This window comes from Macaca nemestrina, chromosome 1 (assembly GCF_043159975.1).
Source record: "Macaca nemestrina isolate mMacNem1 chromosome 1, mMacNem.hap1, whole genome shotgun sequence".
Taxonomy (NCBI): Eukaryota; Metazoa; Chordata; class Mammalia; order Primates; family Cercopithecidae; genus Macaca; species Macaca nemestrina.
Window position 1 is genome coordinate 107,429,203 of NC_092125.1, and position 17,680 is coordinate 107,446,882.

The following is a 17,680-nucleotide window of genomic DNA, read 5'->3' on the forward strand; positions in this document are numbered from 1 at the left end:
CTTAAAAGAACTGATGGAGATGGAAACCATAACACAAGAACTATGTGACAAATGCACAAGCTTCAATAACTGACTCGATCAACTGGAAGAAAGAGTATCAGCGACTGAAGATTAAATGATTGAAATGAAGTGAGAAGAGAAGTGTAGAGAAAAAAGAGTAAAAAGAAATGAACAAAGCCTCCAAGAAATACGGGATTATGTGAAAAGACCAAATCTACGTCTGATTGGTGGGCCTGAAAGTGATGGGGAAAATGGAACCAAGTTGGAAAACACTCTGCAGGATATCATCCAGGAGAACTTCCCCAACTTAGTAAGGCAGACCAACATTCAAATTCAGGAAATACAGAGAACGCCACAAAGATACTCCTCGAGAAGAGCAACCCCAAGACACATAATTATCAGATTCACCAAAGTTGAAATGAAGGAAAAAATGTTAAGGAGAGCCAGAGAGAAAGGTCGGGTTACACCCAAAGGGAGGCCCATCAGACTAACAGCAGATCTCTCGGCAGAAACTCTCCAAGCCAGAAGAGAGTGGGGGCCAATATTCAACATTCTTAAAGAAAAGAATTTTCAACCTAGAATTTCATATCCAGCCAAACTAAGTTTCATAAGAGGAGAAATAAAATCCTTTACAGAGAAGCAAATGCTTAGAGATTTTGTCACCACCAGGCCTGCCCTACAAGAGATCCTGAAGGAAACACTAAACATGGAAAGGAACAACTCGTACCAGCCATTGAAAAAACATGTCAAAATGTAAACTTCATCGATGCTAGGAAGAAACTGCATCAACTAGCAAGCAAAATAACCAGCTAATATCATCATGACAGGATCAAGTTCACACACAACAATATTAACCTTAAATGTAAATGGACTAAGTGGTCCAATTAAAAGACACAGACAGGCGAATTGGATAAAAAGTCAAGACCCATCAGTTTGCTGTATTCAGGAGACCCATCTCACATGCAGAGACACACATAGGCTCGAAATAAAGGGATGAAGGAACATCTACCAAGCAAATGGAAAACAAAAAAAAAAAAGCAGGGGTTGCATTCCTAGTCTCTGATAAAACAGACTTTAAACCATCAAAGATCAAAAGAGACAAAGAAGGCCATTACATAATGGTAAAGGGATCAATTCATCAGGAAGAGCTAACTATCCTAAATATATATGCACCCAATACAGGAGCACCCAGATTCATAAAGCAAGTCCTTAGAGACTTACAAAGAGACTTGGACTCCTGTACAATAATAATGGGAGACTTTAACACCCCACTGTCAACATTAGACAGATCAACGAGACAGAAAGTTAACAAGGATATCCAGGAATTGAACTCAACTCTGCACCAAGCGAATCTAATAGAGATCTACAGAACTCTCCACCCCAAATCAACAGGATATACATTCTTCTCAGCACATCGCGCTTCTTCCAAAATTGACCACATAATTGGAAGTAAAGCACTCTTCAGCAAATGTAAAAGAACAGAAATTATAACAAACTGTCTCTCAGACCACAGTGCAATCAAAGTAGAACTCAGGACTAAGAAACTCAATCAAAACTGCTCAGCTGCATGGAAACTGAACAACCTGCTCCTGAATGACTAGTAGGTACATAACGAGATGAAGACAGAAGTAAAGATGTTCTTTGAAACCAATGAGAACAAAGGTACAGCATACAAGAATCTCTGGGACACATTTAAAGCAGTGTGTAGAGGGAAATTTATAGCACTAAATGCCCACAAGAGAAAGCAGGAAAGATCTCAAATTGACACCCTAACATCACAATTAAAAGAACTAGAGAAGCAAGAGCAAACACATCCAAAAGCTAGCAGAAGGCAAGAAATAACTAAGATCAGAGCAGACCTGAAGGAGAGAGAGACACAAAAAACCCTCCAAAAAATCAGTGAATCCAGGAGCTGGTTTTTTGACAAGATCAACAAAATTGATAGTCCACTAGCAAGACTAATAAAGAAGAAAAGAGAGAAGAATCAAATAGATGCAATAAAAAATGATAAAGGGGATATCACCACTGACCCCACAGAAATACAAACTACCATCAGAGAACACTATAAACTCCTCTATGCAAATAAACTAGAAAACCTAGAAGAAATGGATAATTTCTTGGACACGTACACTCTCCCAAGACTAAACCAAGAAGAAGTTAAATCCCTGAATAGACCAATAGCAGGCTCTGAAATTGAGGCAATAATTAATAGCCTAACGACCAAAAAAAGTCCAGGACCAGACGGATTCACAGCCGACTTCTACCAGAGGTACAAGGAGGAGCTGGTACCATTCCTTCTGAAACTATTCCAATCAATAGAAAAAGAGGGAATCCTCCCTAACTCATTTTATGAGGCCAACATCATCCTGATACCAAAGCCTGGCAGAGACACAACAAGAAAAGAGAATTTTAGACCAATATCCCTGATGAACATCAATGCAAAAATCCTCAATAGAATACAGGGCAACCCAAATCCAGCAGCACATCAAAAAGCTTATCCACCATGATCAAGTGGGCTTCATCCCTAGGATGCAAGCATGGTTCAACATACGCAAACCAATAAATGTAATACAGCATATAAACAGAACCAAAGACAAAAACCACATGATTATCTCAATAGATGCAGAAAAGGCCTTTCAAAAAATTCAACAGCCCTTCATGCTAAAAACTCTCAATAAATTTGGTATTGATGGAATGTATCTCAAAATAATAAGAGCTATTTATGACAAACCCACAGCCAATATCATACTGAATGGGCAAAAACTGGAAGCATTCCCTTTGATAACCAGCACAAGACCAGGATGCCCTCTCTCACCACTCCTATTCAACATAGTGTTGGAAGTTCTGGCTGGGGCAATCAGGCAAGAGAAAGAAATAAAGGGTATTCAGTTAGGAAAAGAAGAAGTCAAATTGTCCCTGTTTGTAGATGGCATGATTGTATATTTAGAAAACCCCTCACTTTTAAACTTTGGAGAAATTTTAAACCTATAAAAAATTTGTAAAAAAAAAAAAAAAAAAGGAAAGAAAGAAAACCCCATTGTCTCAGCCCAAAATCTACTTAAGCTGAAAAGCAACCTCAGCAAAATCTCGGGTCACAAAATCAATGTGCAAAAATCACAAGCATTCTTATACACCAGTAACAGACAAACAGAGAGCCAAATCATGAATGAACTCCCATTCACAATAGCTTCAAAGAGAATAAAATACCTAGGAATCCAACTTACAAGGGATGTAAAGGACCTCTTCAAGGAGAACTACAAACCACTGCTCAGTGAAATAAAAGAGGACACAAACAAATGGAAGAACAAACCATGCTAATGGATAGGAAGAATCAATATTGTGAAAATGGCCATACTGCCCAAGGTAATTTATAGATTCAATGCCATTCCCATTAAGCTACCAATGACTTTCTTCACAGAATTGGAAACAATTGCTTTAAAGTTCATATGGAACCAAAAAAGAGCCCGCATCTCCAAGACAATCCTAAGTCAAAAGAATAAAGCTGGAGGCATCACCTTACCTGACTTCAAACTATACTACAAGGCTACAATAACCAAAACAGCATGGTACTGGTACCAAAGCAGAGATATAGACCATTGGAACAGAACAGAGCCCTCAGAAATAATACCACACATCTACAGCCATCTGATCTTTGACAAACCTGAGAGAAACAAGAAATGGGGAAAGGATTCCCTATTTAATAAATGGTGCTGGAAAAATTGGCTAGTCATAAGTAGAAAGCTGAAACTGGATCCTTTCCTTACTGCTTATACGAAAATTAATTCAAGATGGATTAGAGACTTAAATGTCAGACCTAAAACCATAAAAACCCTAGAAGAAAACCTAGGAAATACCATTCAGGACATAGGCGTGGGCAAGGACTTCATGTCTAAAACACCAAAAGCAATGGCAACAAAAGCCAAAATTGACAAATGGATCTAATTAAACTAAAGAGCTTCTGCACAGCAAAAGAAACTACCATCAGAGTGAACAGGCAACCTACAGAATGGGAGAAAATTTTTGCAATCTACTCATCTGACAAAGGGCTAATATGCACAACCTAGAAAGAACTCAAACAAATTTACAAGAAAAAAACAAACAACCCCATCAAAAAGTGGGCAAAGGATGTGAACAGACACTTCTCAAAATAAGACATTCATACAGCCAACAGACAGATGAAAAAATGCTCATCATCACTCGCCATCAGAGAAATGCAAATCAAAACCACAATGAGATACCATCTCACACCAGTTAGAATGGCAATCATTAAAAAAATCAGGAAACAACAGGTGCTGGAGAGGACGTGGAGAAATAGGAACACTTTTACACTGTTGGTGGGACTGTAAACTAGTTCAACCATTATGGAAAACAGTGTGGCGATTCCTCAAGGATCTAGAACTAGAAATACCATTTGACCCAGCCATCCCATTACTGGAGATATACCCAAAGGATTATAACTCATGCTGCTGTAAAGACACATGCACACGTGTGTTTATTGTGGCACTATTCACAATAGCAAAGACTTCGAATCAACCCAAATGTCCTTCAGTGACAGACTGGATTAAGAAAATGTGGCCCATATACACCATGGAATACTATGCAGCTATAAAAAAGGATGAGTTTGTGTCCTTTGTAGGGACATGGACACAGCTGGAAACCATCATTCTCAGCAAACTATCGCAAGAACAGAAAACCAAATACTGCATGTTCTCACTCATAGGTTGGAACTGAACAATGAGATCACTTGGACACAGGAAGGGGAACATCACACACCGGGTCCTATTGTGGTGGGGCAGGGGGGGTTAGCATTAGGAGATATACCTAATGTAAATGACGAGTTAATGGGTGCAGCACACCAATTTGGGACATGTATACATATGTAACAAACCTGCACATTGTGCACATGTACCCTAGGAAAAAAAAAAAAGGAAGAGGGAAAATACTGACCAAATTAAAAGAAAATCTCCCCCCCCCAAAAAAAACAACAAAACAGACCATTAAAGAAAAAGACCATTAGAATTTTTATTAGGATGCTGTTGCATTTCTAATAATTGGGGGGGAAATTGACAACTTAATTATATCAAGTTTTCTAGTCCATGAACAAGGATGACTCTTCATTTATTCAGTTTTTTCTTGGTTTCTTACATCAGTGCTTTGTAGTTTTCAGTACATATATACTGGATATATTTCTAAGAATTATACCTAAATACTTTATGGTTTGGATGCTATTATACACAGTACTTTTAATTTTAGCTTCCAATTGTTTATTGATCATATATGGAAATATTATTAATTCTTTTGTATGCTGACCTTATGTACTTAGATAAACTCGCTTATTAGTTCTAGTAGTTTTTGTGTGTGTTTATTACATTTCTTTGTTATTTTCTACATTGATAATTATGTCACCTGCAAATAAAGAGAGTTTTACCTCTTCCTTTCTAATCTATAGTCTCGTTGCACTGATTAGGATCTCCACTATGATGCCGAGTATGAGCAAGGAAATTTATGTTCCCAATCTTTTTTATTATTTTATTTTATTTTATTTTATTTTATTTTATTTTATTTTATTTTATTTTATGAGACAGGGTCTCACTATGTTTCCCAGGCTGGAGTGTAGTGGTGCAATCATGGTTCACTGTAGCCTTGGCCCCTCTGGGCCTCAAGTGATCCTCCCACATCAGCCTCCTGAGTAGCTACAGGCACATGCCACCACACCTGGCTAATCTGTTTATTTTTTGTAGAGGCAGGGTTTCGCTGTGTTACCCAGTCTGGTCTCAAACTCCTGACCTCAAGTGATCTCCTGCCTCAACCTCCCAAAGTGCTGACTACACACATAAGCCTTTACACCTGGTCCATGCTCTTACTCTTAGAGGTAAAGCATTTAGTCTTTCAACATTAGGTAAGATGCTAGCTATAGGAATTTTGTCGATGCCCATTATCAGGTTGAGAAAGTTCCCTTTAATTTCTGTTTAGCTAAGAGATTTCGTTATCACAAATGGATGTTGACATTTATCAAATGCCTTTTCTGCATTTATCAAGATGATAGTATAGTTTGTCTTTAGTTTGATACGATGATTGATTTTTAATGTTGAACCAACCTTCCATTCCCAGGATAGACCCCATTTGTCGTAACTTATGTTTTTCGTACACTGTTCAATGTGGTTTGCCAAAATTTTTTAAGAATTTTGGTACCTATTTTCACAAGGAATATTGGTCCATAGTTTTCTTATAATCTCTTTGTCTGATTTTAGTATCAGGGTAATGTTGCTCTCATAGAATGAGTTGGGAAGTATTCCCTCCTCTTCAGTTTTCTGGAAGAGTTTCTGTATAATTGGTATCATTTCTTCCTTAAATGTTTAGTAAAATTCACCAGTGAAGCCATCTGGGCCTAGAGTTTTCTTTGTGAGAAAGTTTTTAATTACACATTTAATTTATTTATTAGACGTAAGGCTATTCAGGTTAGCTGTTTCTTTTTCAGTAAGCTTTACTAGTTGGTGTCTTTCATGGAATTTGTTCATTTCATCTAAATTGTTGAAATTACTGGCCTAAAGTTATTCACAATATTCCCTCATTATCCTTTTAATCTGCAGATTGTGATTTTTCCTCTCTCGTTCCTGATATTGGAAATTTGTATCATCTCTCTCTCTGTGCCTAAATGTTTTTCAATTTTTTTTATTATACTTTAAGTTCTAGGGTACATGTGCACAACGTGCAGGTTTGTTACATATGTATACATGTGCCATGTTGGTGTGCTGCACCCAGTAACTGGTCATTTACATTAGGTATATCTCCTAATGCTATCCCTCCCCCATCCTCCCCACAATAGGACTCTGTGTGTGATATCCCCTTCCTGTGTCCAAGTGATCTCATTGTTCAGTTACCACCTATGAGTGAAAGAATATGCGGTATTTGGTTTTCTGTTCTTGCGATAGTTTGCTGAGAATGATGGTTTCCAGCTGTATCCATGTCCCTACAAAGGACATGAACTCATCCTTTTTTATGGCTGCATAGTATTGCATGGTGTATATGTGCCACATTTTCTTAAACCAATCTGTCACTGAAGGACATTTGGGTTGATTCCAAGTCTTTGCTATTGTGAATAGTGGCGTAGTAAACATACATGTGCATGTGCCTTTATAGCAGCATGACTTATAATCCTTTGGGTATATCCCCAGTAATGGGATGGCTGGGTCAAATAATGTTTTTCAATTTTATGGATCTTCTCCAAGAACCACATTCTGCCTCAACTGGTTTTCTATTATTTTTCTGTTTCCTATTTCACTGATTTATTCTGTTACCTTTATTATCTCTTTTCTTCCTACTTTTGACAAAGTTTGCTCATATTTATTCTTAGTTTTTATGACAGGAGCTTATGTCATTGATTTAAGACTTTTCTTCTTTTCTAATATAGACATTTTAGTACTATAAATTTTCCTCTAAGTATTGCTTTAGCTGCAACTCACAAATTTTGATATGTTTATCTTTTCATTTCTATTCAGTCAAAATACTTTCTAATTTCCTCTTTCATTTTTTCTTTTGCCCATAAATCATTTTTAGGTGTGCTTTGGTTTCCAAATATTTGAGCTTCCACATTTCCTTCTATTGTTTCTAATGTAATTTCATTGTGATCAGAGAACATGCTTTGTAGGATTTGAATAATTTTAATTTATTGATACTTGTTTTGTGGTTCAGAATTTTTCTATCTTGATAAATGTTCCATGTACACTTGAAAGGAAGTATATTCCACTGTTGAGTGGAGTGTTCTAGAAATATCATTTAAGTCAAATTAGTTGATAGTGTTCTTCATGCTTCTATATAATTACTGATTTTCTGTCTCTGTTTTATCAATTATTGAGAAATGGGTTTTAAAATCTCTGATGATAATTTACTATTTCTTCTCATAGTTCTATCAGTTTTTCTTAGAATTGTAAGGTCCTCTTGATAAGGTGTCCTTGCCTGGATTCCCTCTACTGTGCTGTGACCTGGAAACTTTCTCCAGGCTTTAAGTTGGGGAAATTGTTTTGCTTCCTTCATTTATCTTTCCTGTAATGCAGTGGGTGGAAACTTTTTTTTTATTTTAAGTGACAAAAGTGGGAGGGTAAATCCAATCCGTATTACTCCATCTTGGCCAGAGAATCATGAAGGCAATAACTAAGTATAGACTTAAAAGAGATAAGGGGGCAATATCTGGTACAGCGCACTCCAGAAAGAGGAAACTCTGAGATGGGTATGTAACTGGCACATTTGTGGAGCATCAAAGAGGCCAGTGTGGCTAGAGAGGATGAGGGGAATAACAAGAGATGAGATCAGAGATCCTTTAGTCCCTCTCTGGCCTGTGGCTTACTCTGAGCAAGATGGAAGCCACTATAGGGTGTTAAGCAGGGGAATGACATGCTCAGACTCAGACTTCTGTTTTAAAATGTTCACTGCCTACTGAGTTGACAGTAGACTGTAGAACAAGCTTGTCCAACCTGCAGCCCATAGGCCACACGCGGCCCAGGATGGCTTTGAATGCAGCCCAACACAAATTCGGAAACTTTCTTAAAACAATATAAGATTTTTTTTTTTTTTTTTTTTTTTTTTTTTTTAGCTCATCAGCTATCTTTAGGGTTAGTGTATTTGATGTGTGGCCAAAGACAATTGTTCTTCAAATGTGGCCCAGGGAAACCAAAAGATTAGACACCCTGCTGTGGGGTAGTAAGAGTAGAAGCAGTTGTGTCAGTCAGGAGGCTAGTACTACCAGCAACAAATGATGGCAGTTTGACCAGGATGGTAGCAGTGGAGATGATAAAGTATGCAGTGGAGATGATAAAGACTCTGATTGTAATCTGAAGATAAAATTGGTAGGATTTACTAACAGTTTGCCTCTGAGGATGAGAGGAAAAAAAGAACTTAAGAAAGATCTAGTGTCTTTTGCATTGTACCATACTATTTATCTTTTGTGTTTGGCAAAAAGGTCTGGGGGTTAGCTCTCATATTATTGCTGCTACAGAATGAGCAGTTGTATATTTAATGTTTTTTCTCCTATTCCTTTCCCAATGATCCAACATACATTAGCTCCTGTGAAAACTTATTGGGTGTAAGAATTAAAGCATATGAGACTCCTTTTTCAAGTTGAAAAGTGGGTTTGGTGGAGATGTGGATCAAACAGCCAACCTCTGTGTTTCTTAGGATAGGGGCCATGGAATCTACATTTAAATTAACATCTAAAGGGCCTTCCCTTTACTACCATTCTCAAAATAGAGATCCAGCCTGCCTTATGACCCACAATCCCATTTGACAAGCAGCTCAGCCTAGACTCCAGATTGCTGGGTTGTGGAACTAATAGGTGAGGGAACCAGTCCTACAGCAAGCAAGTTCTAAACTTGGCTGGTATGTACCTGCCTCAACTTGCCTCTGGCTTCACACAAAGACCTAATTTGGTTGGGCTTTGCTTCAGCTGAACTGCAGCTCCTGGTAGCCTTGAGAAGCTGGCTGGAGAAAGAAGCAGCCGAAATTAATACGTCAGCTTTACATTTAGGCAGAGGAAGGCTTTAAAGCTGCAGAATATACACTCATACAAGACCTTCAGTCAACAAACATCTCCCTGCTACTTAGACCAACCTGAACCATTTATTACTCCCAGTCAGAATTCTATAGGATAAGAAGGCAAGAGCCAGGAAGTAGAGAAGTCAGGAGATCTATAATCCATTAAAAACTACTGGTAATCTGGCTCCTTATAAAAGAGAAGGAACAGAAAATTTCTTCTATTTATAAAACTCCAAAAGATTCCATAGATTTAACATCTGAGACAAGTAGGTCTTCCTAGTGAGGATGAGGTGACTAAGAACCACAGACAACCAAGAGGAGGCTTACAGGGGCTAGAGTGCAACCAGAGCAAATAAGATTATTTATTGGAGAACTGGATAAATATACTATAAATCCCCTGCTTCCAGAGAAGCAGTCATAGACTAAATGGGCTAGAAAGAAGGAGAGAATCTATGTATCCCGCAGGCAAATTCAGGGCCTATGCTTTGACCTGCTGCCCTAAAAATAAGAGGGTGTGATCTGAGGATTCTTTCTTCATCATAGGCAGAGTTTGCATCATTATCATTAGCATCATAAACAATATCAAGATTATTGGCACTGTAATCATTTTTAATCAACGTGGCCCACCAGCCAACTGAGCCAGAACCAAGATCCACTTCCAAGCAGAACAATCACAGGCCACTTTTATACAGTGTTAGATGCACAGAGATGTTGATTAATCCCAACACAATGTGATTGGGATTCATATATGATTTTAATTCTCAAAACAAAACTTGTAAAAGTAATTTTTTATGATGATGATGTCATTCACTAACAGAAAATATAGTCTTTCTAACAAATGCAAAAAACAGTACTTTTTAAAAATTTGTGTAAAAACAAAAATTTCTACCATTTATTGAATGGCTGTTCTGTTCTAGGCACTTGACTTAACTCTTTTAAGCTTTGTAACAACCCTGCAAAGAAAATTTCCCCCATTCACAGAGATGTGAAGTTACATAATTAGTAAATGGCTGAAGCAGAATTCCAATCCAGATCTGTCAGATTCCAATGTCTGTACTCTTACTAGTCACTGGGCTAAACTGCTTTGCTATGAATGTTTTTGTTTTAGTTTTTAGGAAAAAGCCAAACAACATATTCCTTTAGGAGTCCTACCCTGTGTGTTCCCTGATTTCTTCTATGTCAACCAGATCTAGGAAACAGGTGTGAGAAAGTCCCTACTAGAAAAGTCTAAGCTAATAGCTTCTCCTCTTGCAGCAAAGGTCCCAAGCCCTACTCTCCATGAATACGCCTGCTTTTCAAACCATACCCATCTCAGAAATGAGTGGGATGTCATCAATGACCACTTAAAAAGTTAAGTATTAGTTTCCCTAGGCCAAGGCCCTAAAGCCTCAGGTGTCAGATTCTGTTCCAAGTGTCTTTGGCTTGTATAAAACTCAGGGTATTGAGTGGGGCAAGTGGATTACAGAACACAGTCATTCCCTGAGATCTTAGTCACCCTATAATAGTTATGTAAAATAATTACTCTATCTGCCTTTTGTAATTATCTTGCTAAGCTGGTGATCTAGTATCACTGTTTCAAGACAAGAGTCTCCAAGGAAGAAAACTTAACCCTGGAGAAAAAAATGAGACATTTGCAGATGTGTTTTTCCACAGATCCCACTTTACTGTCTTTCCTCTCAGAGTCCAATGTTCAGGAGTTACTTAAAATGAGCTGTTCCAGGAAATCTAGGCACTGAAGAATAATTAGTGCCAGAGTCAAGAAATAAGCACATGAGAGGAGTGACTTTATTCACAATAAGTAAGATAAACATAATTAATTTTCAAAGAAGAACAAGTGAAATTAACATAGATAATTGCAATAATCAATAATATTGTTGGTTTAATTCATAAATTAAAGTTAAAGCCTGATGCCATAACTCATAGGTCTTATATTTATTTTTCCCTTATCCTGTTCAAAGATGTGCGAGGCAGCCCAAGATATAATTTTTGCCAATTCTTTTCTCATCCAGAAGGCATGAAATATCAGCCCTACTGAATATTGTGGAGCAAATCTATTCCAGTTAAAACTTACAGTGATTTAAGGACAGACAGATGTATATTCACAATATTTTTGTGCACAATACACCCTGGTCAATATCAAATGGCAAATCCTCAATATCTTTTCAAATAGGTGAGTGTCAAGATCATTTAAGGGTACTGACAAATAATCCCAAACTCATAAATAATTCCAAACCAATATAATTTCATTAAGGACACTGCACTTAGCACTAGACATTCCATGTTATAGATCTTCAGCAATGTATAGTAAATACTATACATTGTTGTGGGAGTATGGAGAAGAGAGAGAGAGAGAGTGTGTGTGTGTGTGTGCGTGTGTGCGTGTGTGTGTGTGATGCATACATAACCCTTCAACAGTTTTCCTAATGCTCAAACCCCAGGCCAAGCTTCAATCTTGGTCTGGCTTCATTACACTGCTTCACACATTCTCAGACTGCCTCACCACTGAAAGCACGCTCCTACAAGAAGGGTCATGATATCATAGAATATCCTCAAAAAAAAATGCCTGCTGAAGTAAATTATTGAGAGCCACTGGACAAAAGGAAGTCTAGTTACTTTAAATTCACACTCAGCAAGGAACTCCCTCTTTTTTTTTTTTTTTACCTTATCAGTTTTTACCTTACTCACTTGACTTACAAACTCTAAATGCATATTAATGTTTCAAAAATTCAAACATATGACTTAAAAGTTGGTATTTTCATCTACCAATTAATATTTTAAAAAATATAATGTTCCAAATGCTCTGAATGCCCCAACATTTTAAGTGTATACTTGCAGCCTTTTTAGAGAAATTATTTTGATTACACAGATTCTAGATTGTTTGTTTTAAGGGAAAAAAAATCAGTTGCATTACTTAATAGCCATAACTTGCAATTTGTCAAAATACAAATTCCAGCTCATCTAGTGAAACTAGAGTTCCAAAGCTATCCACATTCCTTCCCATTCATTCAGGTTTAGCTAGCCAGTAAGTTTCCAAATCCATCATGGAGCAACCTTCTCTCTGTCATCACAGGTTGTTGATATTATAGCTCCAAGGAACATCTGAGCTTCTGATACCCAGCTTCTGAGATCCAGTAAAGTTCAACAAGCATTAGTAGGTCCCAGAAGACACATTTCAGCTGAAACTGGACAAGTCACTAAAGCCCTATGGTGCATTCTGAAAGCCTGGGTGTGTTACCAGGTATCCTCTTTGTGAGACCCCGCTGCTCCAGTACATTGATCTTAAGATACCAACAATGAGGTGGCAAAATAAAAATGAAATCCTGGAGTGTGGGCATTCTCAGCTAGTGTAGCTAGTGGATCCAGTTTCCTCAGGGACTCTTCATAACAGAAATTTTAAGTTCCTTGGAAGGCTGAGTTCCAAAAGCTGGCCTTCAATTTCACCTAAGAAGAGAGACCACAAGGAGGGAACGGAGTTAAGAATCATCTTTATGAACTATCAGGCCCAAAATTTATTGATAATTTTCTAAGTCAGATTAAACTTGACAGTATGAAGAAAAGAAAGGAAAATATATTGAAGTCTTATTATGTGCTAAGCATTATCCTAATGTTATCGAATTCTAAAGTGTCTGTAATTGTCCCTATTTCACAGGTGTGAAAACAGAGACAGACTTAGAAATGTTCCCAAGATATTACAGGCAGTGTGTGTTGCAGCTGTAATACAAATTGATCTATCTGTCTTACTGCAAAGTCAATGTTTTTTCTACCATATCATACTGCAAGCCAAGGACATCTCCCTAAACTGTTCTTACAGAAAACAGACATTTACTGCACATCAGTGTCCCTGAATCAATTCTCAGGTATCAGCTCTAAGTTGAGTTCACTGAAAACCCCCCAAACAGGAGTTCCAAATAGTTACAACATAGAGAAAATGTTTGGTTCTTATGATAGACAAAGACCCACTTGGGCCCTAGGGCAAGTTCTTAATTTGAACATGACAGGAAGCAAAACAGATTATTTTAACTTGGAGAACCTCCACCACCTTAAATACGATGAAAAAAAAGAAATTAGCACGCATGGTGGCACGTATCTATCGTCCTAGCTACTTGGGAGGCTGAGGCAGAAGGATCACTTGAGCCTGGGAAATCGAGGCTGTGTTGAGTCATGATCACACCACTGCACTCCAGCCTGGGTAACAAAGTGAAACGCTGTCTCAAAATAAATAAATAAATATTTTTAAAAAATAAAATTTTAAAAAAGATGAGATGTAGAAACAAAATTCATCTGGCACGCAGTGGAAAAGCCAAAAACTGGAAGTTTCACAGGTCCAGTTAAAGTTACTTTTAACATTCTAAGGTATAGCTTCCTCTTCAAGAATCCAGTGGCCAACAGTGCATAAGCTTCACCAAATGGGCCTAAAATCAAAGAGTCTGGTAGTGTCTAGAGCCTGAGCAATGTAGACATGGAATGAGCAGAAGGTGATGAGATGAGTAGAATAAGGCAGGAAGAAGGCCCAGATACAGAGAAATGGTGTAACTGACTGTGCCCTTCCTCTGGACTTCAGACCTCCGCTTTGTTGAACTAAATAATCTTTCAGAACCTAGGAGGGCAAAAGTTTCTGCAGGTATCAATTCAGTACTTAAAACCAGTACTTGGATTTATTTCCAAAGAGTGCATAGGCTTCTGTGAAATGGGAACAATAATCATTCTCCAAAATTGCTGCTGAAATGACCTGCCATCTGTCCAGTTGGAACCTGACACTAATAACACCTATGATTATTACAGAGGGAAAACTAAGGCATTGAGAAGTGAGGAAACTCACTTAAGGACATAGACATCGTAAGAACAATAACTCAATTGCACATACTCTGTATAAACACACACACACACACAATGAACTGTATACTTTAACCCATTTCCCAATTAGGGAAAAAAAAAGTACAGCTTACTGCCAGCACAGTATTCTGGGGGCAAACAGAAAACAGATTAAAAGGTTGACATTTATGATATGTGAATTATCTCCCAAAAAATGTGGTTTAGTTTGTTTTTCTTTTCGTTATACTTTATATTCTAGGGTACGTGTCCAAAACCATGACTTACCTTCTAGGCAACACTTTTGACAGAGACGTAGTATTTCTACATTTAAAAGACTACTAGTGGCTTCTAACTCATTTTTATCAAACATTATCAAGTACTTTCTTTGTGTAAAATGCTGTGATAGATTATATGAAATATTTAGCAAAATAAGTTTGCAGTAATTATATAGTGTACTAAGAATGTATTATATGCCAGGCGGGTACTAAGCAATTTCATGTTAAGTAATTGCCACCTGTTAGGTAAGTGTTATTGTTCCCATTCTATAATTTAGGAGACTGAAGCTGAAAAGATTAGATAATTGTACAAGAAACACAGTAAGAGGCAAAACTGAGATTAGAACTTAGGTCTTTCCGACTATAATTTTATCCATTATGCTAAGCAAGTGAGAAGAGGAAGAGAGACCTAAATGCAAAGAATACAAAAGAGTGAATAATGGAGTTCTGAACTATGGAGGAGTTTCAGAGTTCTCAACTATAATGCTGGAATGACAGTGCAAAAATGGCTTTAAAATTCTGTCTCAGTGTGGAATCTGGGGCCTGAAAGTCTTTCTGACGCAGCAGTCATCTTAACAAAAATGCACTTCCAAAAGATGCATATGATTGAAAATGACCATAATATCCAACAGCAAACATAACTTTCTGTGTGGTTGTTTTGGTCTAGGATTCCTCGGCTATGTGAGCAATTGACATATTTCAAGGGCATATTCATTAACATTTTGTGAACAGACACTCATTCTTAGTGTTTACCAAGCTGTAGGTGCTTCCTAGATGGTAGAATGAATAAGATATGATGACTGCCCCAAAGGAATGCCCAGATAGGAGTTTATTGACTCCATATATGTAGAATATATATGCTTAAGTGCTAGGCTTTAGCATCAAATAGCATGGGTATCTGTTCTAGTGCTGCTACTGACTAGCTGTGATTTGTAACAAATGTTTACATTACTCTAGGCTTTCATTTCCTTATCTATAAAGTGGGGTTATTTTGAGGAATAAATAGATAAGTATGTAAACCTACCATGTATAGAAGATAGTAAGCACGTAGCACTTCATGGTAGCTGCTATCCTCATCATCGTCATCACCATTATCACCTGGTAGCAAAGTACAGAAGAATTGGCTCTCCATACTTAAGACTTGCAACTCTCTGATTATTTTTGTTGCCCTCAAGTATATTTGATATACTTTCCGTATATAAGTGAACATTTTCCCAAGGGTCCAGGCCCTAAAGATGCCAGACTACTAGTGGGTAGCAGAGTGCTGGAAGAAAGCCCACTCTAAATTCACCCTGAACACATCTGAAAACATTATTTTTATATATAGCCAATTGCACGTTTCTAGCCTAGAAATGAGCCTTCACAAAGTCAGAGAATGTTTCCCCTCTTCCTAACAGCACTCTGTATGTTACTTTTTTATGTTATTTGTGTTTGAGTGGGCCTTACACTCCCAAAATGGTGCATGATTTTTGCATGATAGTTTTATGTGATAAATACACAGAAGTAAGCTAGTATGATGGTAAAGAGCAATGGCATTGCAATAAGGTAGATTCAGGTTCAAATTCTGGTTTCTCTGCCTACTAGTTATGACCTTGGAGAAGAACCTTATGCTTCCACAACCTGTCTCTGTAAAATGGGATAATAAATACATATCTTGTAGGAAGGTTGTGAAGATTAAATGAGGTGATAAGATCTAGTGTTTGGTAACATAATAGGGTAACTATAGTTAACTATTTATTGTATATTTTAAAATAACTAAAATAGTAGAATTAGAATGTTCCTAACGCAAAGAAATGACAAATGCTTGAGATGCTGGAGACCCCAATTACTCTACTCTGATTTGATCATTACACATGGTATGCCCATATCAAAACATCACATGTACCCAACAATTATACACAACTATGCACCCGTAATTAAAAGTATAGATATTGTAAAGATTGAGATGGTATGTTTAAAGTATTCAGCACACTATCTAGCACATAGTACATTCTCAATAAATGTCACTTTTCGTTATTACAAAAAGGACGTGAATTAGGTGAACCTAGTGACTCAGGTTAATTTTCAATTAAATAAGCATTTATTGTGCACCTTGCAAACATCTTACACTCTGCTACTTTCTGTGGGTACTAGATAAAAGAAATGTATAACATGAGTCCTCTAAAACAAAGTCTGTGCTTTTCACATGTATATGACCCTGAAAAAAAGGCATCTTGCAACCATGTCCTCATACTGGAAGGTGGGGCTGGTACTAGCCTTTCTGCAATCATCTGTAGATGAGAATGTGAAGGAGGAAGGTAAATATGTAGAGGTGGAGTTAGGTTTAATGAGTCACCTCACTCACTATAATCACTACAAGCTATATAAGGGTCATTATCCCAATCCATCGTCACCCTGCAAGCTGCATCAGGCTTTATCCTACTTGTTCCTTTGGTGAACCAGGTGAGAGATAATTCATCCAGCTACATTTATGAATATTTGGTGCTGTCCATAGTAGAAGTCTAGGGATAAAAACTAAGGCAGAGTTCATGTATATTTTGCCTTTCTTTTCTTTTTTGTTTCTTTCTTTCATTTTCTTTTCTTTTTGTTTGCTTATTTGTTTGGTTAGTTTAGTTTATTCTGGGGTCTTTTTGGAAAAAGTTCATTTTTATGGACAAGAATAATGCAAGTAGAAGTTCGCCTTCCTCTAGGCCATTCCACACTCTGTTCCAGTCTTTTTCCATGCTCTCTTTTCTGAGTTGTCCAGCTCGAACTGGGAGGCAGCTGGGACTGTTGCAGAGTCCCTTCCTTGTTCAGTGTTGGTTCCCAGAGCTCCAAGATCTACTTATCCACTAGTTAAACTGCTGCTTGCATTGCTGAGCTCTTCTTCTTGATTATTTAAAGAGAAGGGTGTTTGGTCAGGTGCTTGACATTAAGAGAGTTCCTAAGCTCTACTGAGGGCTATCTCATGCCTCTAAAACACCAAGCTACTTTGAGCCCCTTCACCCATTTTTAATTTGCTGAAGGCCTTAAGGGTCCAGTTTAGCTTCTGGTGCCCATAGGATAAACAGATGTGCATGGTGGAA

General features: G+C 37.6%; 1 long non-coding RNA gene across 1 annotated transcript in view; it reads right to left on the bottom strand.

The window, feature by feature from the left end:
* Window positions 1–11,291: 11,291 nt before the first annotated feature.
* LOC105497876 (uncharacterized) overlaps window positions 11,292–17,680 on the bottom strand; it is a 37,404-nt gene continuing 31,015 nt past the window's right edge. Inside the window, exons 2-3 of the long non-coding RNA XR_011616834.1 lie at window positions 15,640–15,713; window positions 11,292–12,969 (exon numbers count right to left, since the gene is read on the bottom strand). This is a non-coding gene — a long non-coding RNA (uncharacterized lncRNA). The remainder of the gene's footprint in view (window positions 12,970–15,639; window positions 15,714–17,680) is intronic.